We start from the raw sequence: 10,897 nt of genomic DNA on the forward strand, positions 1-10,897 counted from the left end.
TTGAACACGTTGGACAAAGTTTTCGTTGAGCCCAAAGGAAACCCGACGTAAACAATTATTTCATTGGGTCTCCGACAGATTTCACAATAAATCATTTGGCACAATGTGTCGCGATCATGTTCCACAAGCAATAAAAGTTCTGAAGCTCAAACTGGAAAGTATTCCTGCAGGCATGAAAGCCTCGGATCATTTAAGCTTTCTTTTCACCGGAGTCTTTATGGTGGATAGTAAGGATTTACGCCCGTTAGCTTCAAGGTGTCTAATTATTCCCATGCTGCTAAAAATCAATTTGCAAGAATCCTCTTTAATTCTCTTGTAACATTTACAGTCAAAGTTCTGAATCTTCTCCATTTTACATTTTCTCCAAATGTTCAGTGGTAATATTAATTAGTTATGTGTTCCTGTCAAACAAAAGGCAACTAGCCAAACGAAGCTATAAACCTGTAAAAACTCATAATTACTTAAAAAATATTGTATTTTTCTGCTCCGATCACCATTTTTTCAGTTGCATAATGGATCCCAGGCTGATGACGCAGACGGACTGAAGCCTGAAACAAAACTTCAGACGTTAAGGACATTTAGGCTAACAAGGTTAGCTAGCAAAACATCTGGGTCGAGGAAAACTGCCTCAAAATGAACTATTACACAGCAAAGACGTCTTGAAACACATAAACATGATTTGCTTATATCATGTTTTCTATGTTAGCTAGAGCTAACGCCATTAGCAGGAGCTAATACCGCTAGCAGAGGCTAACGCCATTACCAGAGACTAACGCAAAACCACAACAGTGGATGTTTAAAGTGATAATGAAGCATCTTTTAGGTTTTGTAGCATCGTTCCAATGTATTTGAGAAAATGTTTTGATCCCAATGCTAACCATAAACATTTCAGGTTAGCATTTCCAAGCAGCAGCTGTTTCATTCATCGTCATCCGTTTGGTTCTCCTCGTGTTCATTTGTTCCTGTCATTTATGATTTGGTTTCTGTTTCAACACGTTTTGGTTCAAATTGAAAAGTCTGAACGCTACTGAATGTGCAAAAATTATTGTTCTGGATGGTTGGAGCTAGCGCCTTAGCACGTAGCATATGCCATCTACCCAGGATGCATTGCAGCGCAAAAATCATGGCAACAACATAAAAAAAAAATCAGGAAGGGTGTTTTTGTTTTTGCCTTATTGTAGTTAATTTGCAATATGTTTCTCAATAAAATGTCTTGTTAAAACTAATGAAGAATTCCTTTAAAAAGAGGCGGCAGAAGCAAAGGAAGTGGATTAGCAGTGCTTACCAACAACTATCGTCCTTGACATGTTACTGTGGAATATCAGAATATCATCTCTGCTGTTGGCGTGTCATGAGACTGTCATACAGCAACAGTCTTCAGTCAGAGGCTTTTTCTAATTCATCGGAAGACTGACTGCTACCGGAGAGTCTTTTTGAAGGTTTATCACATTTAATTTCCCTCAGTGATCAAATATTTTTTACATTTTGAATTAACCAGAAGCAAACTAGAATAAGGAATAACTTCTAATGTCAAAACAAGATTATCTTGAAGGACAGAGTCCGGCTGTCTCTGAGACATTAGAGATTAAAGTCTAATAATAATTATGTAAGAAAGTGTCGCTGTGCCAAACACAGAAGCGGAGATAACAGTTACAGAGCAGCAAACCACAAGCGGACACCAAACAGCAGAAAGCAAACCTCAAGTAAAAATAAAAGCGGGACTCACGTAGCATCCAGAGGCAGCGCTGCGCTCCGGTCTTCACACCCGGGCAGAGCGCTTCCTGCGCCGGACAGGCCGTGGCTGACAGCGGCCCGCCGGAGCTGGAGCTGCCGCTGCGGCGTCACGGAAACACCGCTACGTTTCCCCACGCCGCCGCCTCCACGCTCCATCTTCTCCGGTTCGGGTTTCGCCTCCAGAACACCGGTACGAAATGTCGACCGGGCCGGATAAAAAACGGAAGCCGGTAAAATGAAAACGGGCCGTTGGAGACACGGTTCCTGACGCAGCGGTTCCGCTGTTGCGCGGAGCCCCGTGTTGCCGGATCTTGCTAGAAAAACCAGCAACCAGCTATGAAAACAAGCCCAGAAACCCCAACTAGCGACCTGCTTGTAAACAGTATAAATTAATACATTTATGGTAAAAAAATCATTTAGAAAAGGTCTAACTAACAGCCAAATGTCCAGAATAAATATCCACTATTTTATACAATTATTCACGGGAGGCCAATGGAAATTATAAATAACCCCAATTTAAGTTTTTTATTTGTCTTTATTCCGTTTGAGCGCTTATCGTCTTTACTTCGTTTTATCTGATCTATCTATAATTAACTTCCGGTTTTAGATTCAATGCTTTTATTTTTTTAAAAAGACTATTCTATTTCCGGTTTTGTATTATTGAACAGCAGCTTAACGAAAACAACGGAGTCGGGAGTTGATCAAATAAGAGAGATAGAGATAAATCTTTATTGTCATTGTCACAAGAACAACGAAATTTAAAAAGTGCCGTAAGTCAGTGCATATGCTAAAAAAAGAAAAACTTGTGTCACACTTTACATATACTGTAAGAAATACATAACAAGTAGGTGATAAAATAAAACTAATAAATAAGAATAACCACATTCTGACACACATCATTCATAGTGATTAATGGTTATTTGATTGCATGTAAATGAGAATGTTTTCAATATTGAGCAACTGAAATTGTGCTTCTGTTTCATTGTGTACTAAAACTAGAGTTATTTTTAGACTATATTTCAAAGTTGCAAACATAATGGTTTTAGTTTACAGGGTTTTTTTTTTTTTGTATGTTGACGTTTTCTTTACGTCACTCAGTCACTCTAGGCGCCAGTATGAACGTCGGAAGTAAGGACCGGAAGTATGGAAATTTTGCTACTAATGCGTTAGAAAACTCGTTACGGTAAAAAAGGGGTCCGGCGGACGTCACACAGTGACTGACAGCCATGTTGGTAGGCAGGTAACTTACCTACAATATAAGTACATAACTAACCTGATCACAGTTTTTGAGAACTCCACTCACCTCGCTGTGATCCTTAGACAAACATCGGTGATATTTACAGCTGGAGCAGTAAAATCAGCTTAGCTAATGCAGCTTTTGTCTGCAGGACGGACATGTTGCCTCCTGTTCGTGTTTGTTGCTGCGTGGACTCTCTCTGCCAGTCACCACAAGCTTGTTGGAGGGTTTGTACGGCAAAAGACATTCAAATTTAAAGTTTACTCCAGGGATTTTTTTTTATTGTCATACCATTTTTCACAATTGCTTGAATTTGTTCTTGCATTACTAAGCCGTTGTATTACTTGCTATCGTTTATCGCAGTAACTTCTGGGATAGAAGTTACTGCGTGCCTACTGCGTGAAGTGAATGCATGCCTTCTGAACCAACTGACCAAGTTTGAAGCCGATCCATCAAAAGCCCTAGGACACAGGTGTCAAACTCAAGGCCCGGGGGCCAAATCTGGCCCGCCGTAGCTTTTTATGTGGCCCTCTGGACTCCAAATTACACCAATAAGTCCTTCCAGTTTTTCACAAATCTGCAAAAATCACACAAAATCAACAAATTTCCACATTTTTTCCCCTGATTTTACTGCAAATTTTCTCAAAATTGGTCAAAAACATTGAATCCGTAACTGATACAGCGAGTGATAAAGAGTCACATTTAACATTATATTAGCGTAAATACTGCAAAATAACAATTACAAATATTTCTTAATATTCACCACAAAATCTGTCATTTTGATTGCAAAAATAAACACTAAAATAATCACAAATCCCAGAGGAACAGCTATTTATTGATATTTTAACAGTTTTATTGGTGTTATCAATAGATTCTGGTGCAACCGGCCCTTTAAGAACATTCAGATTTTTGATTCGGCCCAAAATAAAAATGAGTTTGACACCACTGCCCTAGGAGGAGTTCGATCAAATGCGAAGGCTATAAACGGCCAAAATGGGGTGAAATTTGCAAATTCAATCCAAAATGGCCGACTTCCTGTTTGACATGCACTATGAGAACAATTATAAATTCTGACATCATCAGAATCTATTGTTGTGACAGAAAAGAACCCTGCTGGGAGGGTATGATGATGTCACACACGGCCTGATGATGTCATCAGTGACGTCTCTTTGTGATACAGCCTCTGTCTATGACTCGTCGGAATCCTCTCCATTTGTCTCCGGACCTCGAAGCTGTCTGGCCTGCGTTACGTTTTGCTCTGACGATTTTGGCGTTAAAAACCTCAAAATGTACAAAGTCGAGAAGCAGAAAGCAATGACTGCTTTTTACGATGCTGAGAAAGTTCGCAAGAAGAACAACAAGGCGATCCAGAAGCTGCTGAAGACCAACGCGGACCTGGAGAACTCCTCGGACCGCAGGAGCCGCTATCAAAATCGGAAGAGGCTGGAGAAAGATGAGAGGGTGTTTTTCAAAGAATGCGAGAAGCGGCTCTACAAGCTGAACTTGGAATTCGACATCTGGGCAGACGAGGAACAAAAACTGGACAGTCTGTGCAAGAGAAGGGCGATGCTTTTCGACGTGTTGAAAAACACGAACGAGCAGCTAATTGAGGAGCCCATGATGAAGTCTTTGAACCACGGGGCCCTACTGCGTCAGGACAGGCTGTTATTTCTTAACAAAGAGTTAAGAAAAAACGTCGGCATCTTGTCAAGGCAACTTGTTCAACAAACGAAGCTATTTGAAGAATTCACAGAGAAAGAAAGGCAAAACAAAGAGATGATGACGATTCAAGACAACTACTTCAGAGAGATCAGGCAGAAATTAAAAATGTACAACTTGGTCACCGTGAAGAAGAAAGTCTCCTCGGACGATGAAAGCGGGAAGGACACGTTCAGAAAGAACCAGAAACTGGAGGGTACGCTCAAATCACTGAGCCAACAGACGATCAACGTGCCGATGCTGAAATATCAGTTTCTCTGCGCAGTCGACGAGAAACGGCGGCTCAGCGTCCTCAACGGGGAGCTGGAACTAGAGGTTCTGGTGTTGACGGAAAGGCTTTCGGATCAGACTGGCTGGGAGGTTGCCTTCAAGGACGTGGAGAGCAAGGTCAAGGATCTGCAGCAGACCCAGGCTGCTCGTCTGAAGAAGATCGAGGAATTGAAGGGCAGCGCAAAGCTCGGGACCAAATCCATGTTTTCCTCGTTTTCAAAAGAGAAAAAGGAAAGAGAGAAGCTGACCAAACGCTTGAATTACTTCAGGACTAAAATCACTGCCCTCCAGAAGGAATACAAAGCCTTCCAACCAGACATTGAGGCGTATAAGAAGGAACTGGAGGCTGCTGCAGAAGCTGCAGAAGCTGCAGCAGAAACTGCTTCGATTGCAGCGAGAGACTCTCCTAAATCCAAGAAATCAGAGGAGTCTTCCACCGACTCTGTCAGCGAGTCAGATATTGAAGAGACCGTCACTGAAGAGTCAACCACCTCAAGCCGTCCCATCCAGGGAAGGAAACAAACAGGAATGTTTCCCAGTACTTGGTGCAATTGGGAGGAGGAAGAGTCGAGGAATAGTCCAGAGGCCGCAGCTGAAGCCCTGCCTGAAAGCAAAACGCCTCCAGAGGATTCAGTAGACAGCCAGCCGAAGACGAAAGCCAGCATCCCGAGGCTAATAGACAGACGTCCAAGCTCCCGGGCAGAATCTGTGGACTCGGTCAGTGACTGCAAGTGTCAACCAGCTGTGTACTCTCTTAGGACGACAGGCTCTCCACCTTCCCGCAAACAGTCCTGGTGGCACTTCCTCTTCTGAGCGAAACGTTCCTCCGTAGCTCGTAGAGGAAGTCACAATTTGAACTTGTGGGTTTTCTCCGGGCGCTCCGGTTTGACTGTGACACCCAAAAAAACATCCATGGTGGCTTCATTGGTCTCTCTAATTTGTCCTTTCATATTCTAACCAATAACATCCAGAAACCATTGGTGGCAGGTTAGTTCGTCTTCCCTTAGGAGAGTCTGGACTTGTTTGGCTTTTCCACTCAGGATCATTTCTGCCATGTTGACGAACCCTCTGAAGACCGAAGGGTCTTGCCAGAACCAGAACCTGGCCCTATGACCTGGTTCTGGCCCGGGGGTTTGGGTCAGGGGCGTCCGCTGTTGATGAGCCGTTTTCTCCGGGTGCTCCGGTTTGACCATCACGTCCAAGCAAACACCTGTGATAGTTTGACTCGCCGAGCCAAACCCACTGAAGCAGGAGTGAGAAAACTGATTCAACAACCAAACCAAGACACAGAAATGATAAGACGTTACTTCATAGTTTATTTATGTCTAATAAACCATAAATAACTGTTATCTTCTCCAGCTAACCATAGCAGACTGCTCCATCAACGAAGACGATTCCCGACCATCTAACTTTTATACATTTATTTATATTTATATTCATAGATTACTATATTTTCTAATTATGTATTTATTTAATATGTTTATTTTATATTTAAATCACTTACAACAGTGGTGTCAAACTCATTTTTATTTTGGGCCGAATCAAAAAATCTGAATGTTCTTAAAGGGCCGGTTGCCCCAGAATCTATTGATAAAACCAATAAAACTGTTAAAATATCAATAAATAGCTGTTCCTCCAGGATTTGTGATTATTTTAGTGTTTATTTTTGCAATCAAAATGACAGATTTTGTGGTGAATATTAAGAAATATTTGTAATTGTTATTTTGCAGTATTTACGCTAATGTATGATGTTAAATGTGACTCTTTATCACTCGCTGTATCAGTTACGGATTTAATGTTTTTGACCAATTTTGAGAAAATTTGCAGTAAAATCAGGGGAAAAAATGTGGAAATTTGTTGATTTTGTGTGATTTTTGCAGATTTGTGAAAAACTGGAAGGACTTATTGATGTAATTTGGAGTCCAGAGGGCCACATAAAAAGCTACGGCGGGCCAGATTTGGCCCCCGGGCCTTGAGTTTGACACCTGTGACTTACAATATCACAATTATGTCTATTTTTTTATATATATATTTTATATTGTGTATGATTTTATTTGTATGTAAAAATATTTAACACTTCAGATGGAGCAGGTGTCAATACATAAGGCCCTGAGGATCAATAATCAATATTATATTCTATTGTCTTTAGCAGTTAAACCTGATGTGTTTCCATCTGTTAAAAACCTTATAAATGTATAAAATCTCTGTATTTTTCAGCCATGTTTGCTCTATAGAAACTGATTTCACTGTATAAATAAAACAACATAATTCAAAGTTCAGTCCGTTTATTTAGTAGAAATGATTTAAAAATCCTAAAGTTGGCTGTGAAACCTGGACGAGCTTCTTTAAAACTTTGTTTCTTGTCATTAATAACTGAACTGTTTTAGTTATCTGCCTTTATTCTTATAAATATCTGATAGTTTTATATATATTTTTTATAGTTTAAGCATTTCGTTCAGCCACTGAAAAAATGCTAAGAAAGCATAATGGTGTGGTAGAAATATATTATTTTATTGAAAGATACTGGAGATTTATTTTTGGAGGGTTTTTAATTAAATATTAAAGTCAAACTGACATTTAAACCCTTAAAACTGGTGATTAGTTTATTAGTCGACTTTTGGCCTTTTTGTCCTTAAAGACTCAAATTATAAATTGAACTTAAAAGTAAATATTTTTAAGATCTTCAACATTTGACTTGAGATAAAAGAAACTCCACTGATTTACTATTTTCTGTATGAAAATAACTTTTTACTCTTTTATATTTTTATATTTAACGATTATTTATTTAGCCTTTGATACGAGCTGAGAAAATAAAGCATTTATTAAAATTAAGTAAATCACATATATAATTTTCTACGGTTTTTCAATTTGTGGTTAAAAATGAGTTTGAATATTTTATTGATTTTTTATCGCTGCTCTCATCCTTTGACCTTTTTTTTTTTTTTTTGGTTCTTGCAGTTGCGGGGAAAATCCACCGCGTGGCGCTGTTGTCCACCTGACGACGCAGTCAAATTGTTCCAGAGTTTCACTATTAAGACAAATTCACCGAAGAATCGCATCTAGAAACAGATTTTCTATAAAAAAAACCCAGAGATAACTCCCATTCTTTGTTGAACTACTTTCCATTTTCAGGAGTTTTTCACCATCCGGCAGGTTTTCCAACAGGATCGGTTCGGTTTTTTTTTTTTATTGCTCCATCCAGATCTCTGTGTCTCTCCAGCATCTCCACAGCATGATGCTGCCACCACCATGTCTCTAACCTTAGAGACGCAGAGCTCACGGTAACGAATAAGTTCCTCTTTGAAAACATCACCTGCATTTTCACGCTGAATTTGCTTTAAATCAATAACATTCCAATAATTTGGTTAACGCTGCACAGATGAATTTATCCAAGATGAGGAAAAAAAAAAAAAACTGAATGTGATCGTTGAAAATAAAGATTAAATGTATTTAGATCAGGTCTGAATAGTCGGGGCTGTCGATGGTGACGAAGAGTTTAACCGCAAACATGAAGAGGTTTTCACAGAAACTTTCATTTGAATTACAAATTTAAAAAAAGATCTGGAAATCTGAAAAGTGTGGCATGCAATGAGCCGTTTACTTGGATGAAGCCATTTTGAATTGATCTGAACTCACAGCACGGTGGTGGCAGCGTCATGCTGGAGGGAAGCAGGTCAGAGTTAATGATCAGATAGATCAGTCTCAGAATGATACTTTTACTCATCAAATGAAGCACAAATAGTTTTATTTTTATTCATTTTTTCCTCCACAACGATAAACTGAGCATGCAATGTTTTTACTAAATGAAAAGTTTACATCAACCTCCTGCAGCGGCCACAAAAAAATCCTCCCCAGGGCCACAAATGGGCCCACGCGCCTCATTTTAGACACACCTGAACTGAAGTCAGGTTAAGGTTTGTTGGAGCTGCACCACCAAACACCTAAAACTACGATGTGAGTGGTCTAGTCAAAGCCCAGGCCTCAATTCAGACTAGAAAGCTGATCACAGATGTTGCGAATCAGACAGCGAGTTTTTCATCCAGACGTTCAGATTCTCAGCCGTGTATGTGTGTGTGTGTGTGTGTGTGTGTGTGTGTGTGTGTGTGTGTGTGTGTGTGTGTGTGTGTGTGTGTGTGTGTGTGTGTGTGTGCGGTTTGGTTTTTCCAGCTCATTATCTTATCTGGGATCAGCGGCTGCGGCTCGGACTCTGAAAGCAGCCGCAGGTGTCGTGGGCGTCGTGTGTGGAAATGTTAAATGTTTCCCACAAAGGTCACAGACAGAAAGGACTCGACTGTTTACAGTGTCGCCTTTCACGCAAAGATGGAAACGTGCTAAAAATAAGCTTCAAAGCAAAACCTTTCGCCTGTTGTGCCGCTTTTTAAAACACTTTAAAACACCGATGACCCAGTTAGGATTCATGCTCACCATTTCTCTGCTCTCCGCTTGAAGCCGGACATCTTGTTTTCTTATTGTTTTTGACTCAAATGGACAAAAAAACAGAAACATTTCTGGTGCCTGTAAATTTTACTTGGTTTACGCCCAACATTAAAAGATGCAACTGGTGAAATTTCTGCCAATATTTATTTTCAAAATATCTCAAATTAAGTCTGTCTGTCTGTTTGATAGATTTTAATTTGTTAAAACATTTTTGGCCAATTAATCATGTTTTTAAAGTTTTGTTTTTGTTTGTTTGTTACGAAAGTTACGGGCGGAACCGTCATACTCTCGTGTTTCTAGTACGACCATAAATCTGACGCACACCCCTAAAGAAACATCAACAGAAGATGAATCCGCTTCTCTCGGCGAACTGGAGGATAATTCCTGCTTCTAATCGATCTGATTGGACGCTGGAAAACATTATTGTTGTGTTGAAGTTGTGCTAAAAGGAGTTAGCCTTTATTCAAGCTAGCATCTCGATGCTAACCATGTTGCTAATGCTAACTTCAGCGTCCACGTTTCTAAATGAGTCACATGACCGATCAGGGCTTCCTGAAACACTTTCCATCAATCTGACGGTTGAATAAACTATAAATATGTTGTTGCTCAGCTCATATGTTGATTTATTCACAACAAAAAAGGATTTTTGAGTTGAAATAGTTGCTAATCCGTAGTATGATGGCATATTAATGGCCATAAAAAGTATAACTTTGAACATAATGAACACATTTCATCACTGATTATATTTTTTCAGTCAGTTTTATTTTAATTAGTTACAAGTTGGGTTATAGTTCATGTGTTTGTAAAGACATAAAACTTATGAGACATAGTGAAATTTAACATAAAGTTTTATAATTATTCTGAATTAAAGTCTGTTTCTCATCCATCTACACTGGAAAAAAACAACAGGTGAACCAACTTTTTAAAATTCTGCTAATTTGCTACAAGTAATCAAATTAAGTTTAAACAAATAAGTTTATCAAGTTGTCATGTTTAGAAAAGTGAATAAATTCAGTTTGGTTACATAACAAACTTTTTTATTTTTTTAAGTTGGAGCTACATTCTCTTTTTTTCAGTGCAGCTGCTGTTGAACCAAAACGTCCTAATCCAAACATGTCCATCTGCAGCCTCCGTATCGATGGCTGCGGGTATCGATGCGCGCGGGAGGAGTGGCGGGGAGGGTTGCGGGGCGGACCGGGGCCAGCCTATAAATGGATCAGGTTGCGGGTTCGCCTCACCTGAGCGAACCGGAGCATCTTCCAGCAGCAGGTGTGTTCGTGTTACTGACCCGCACGCGCTCACAGGTGTGTCTGTTGTTATTATTAACCCTTTTGTGACTTTAGCGCTTAAACCTGGACATAAATCTGAGGATCGTCGCGTCCCGCAGCGATGAGCCTCCAGTACCTGCGTGAAGCTGACACCCCACCCACGTCAAAAAATCCAGCAAATAGTCTGAATGGTTAGTGCTCCGTTTGTGCAGGTTTGTGCCGTTAAAATTTT

The sequence above is a fragment of the Poecilia reticulata genome, linkage group LG18, assembly GCF_000633615.1.
Source record: "Poecilia reticulata strain Guanapo linkage group LG18, Guppy_female_1.0+MT, whole genome shotgun sequence".
Taxonomy (NCBI): domain Eukaryota; kingdom Metazoa; phylum Chordata; class Actinopteri; order Cyprinodontiformes; family Poeciliidae; genus Poecilia; species Poecilia reticulata.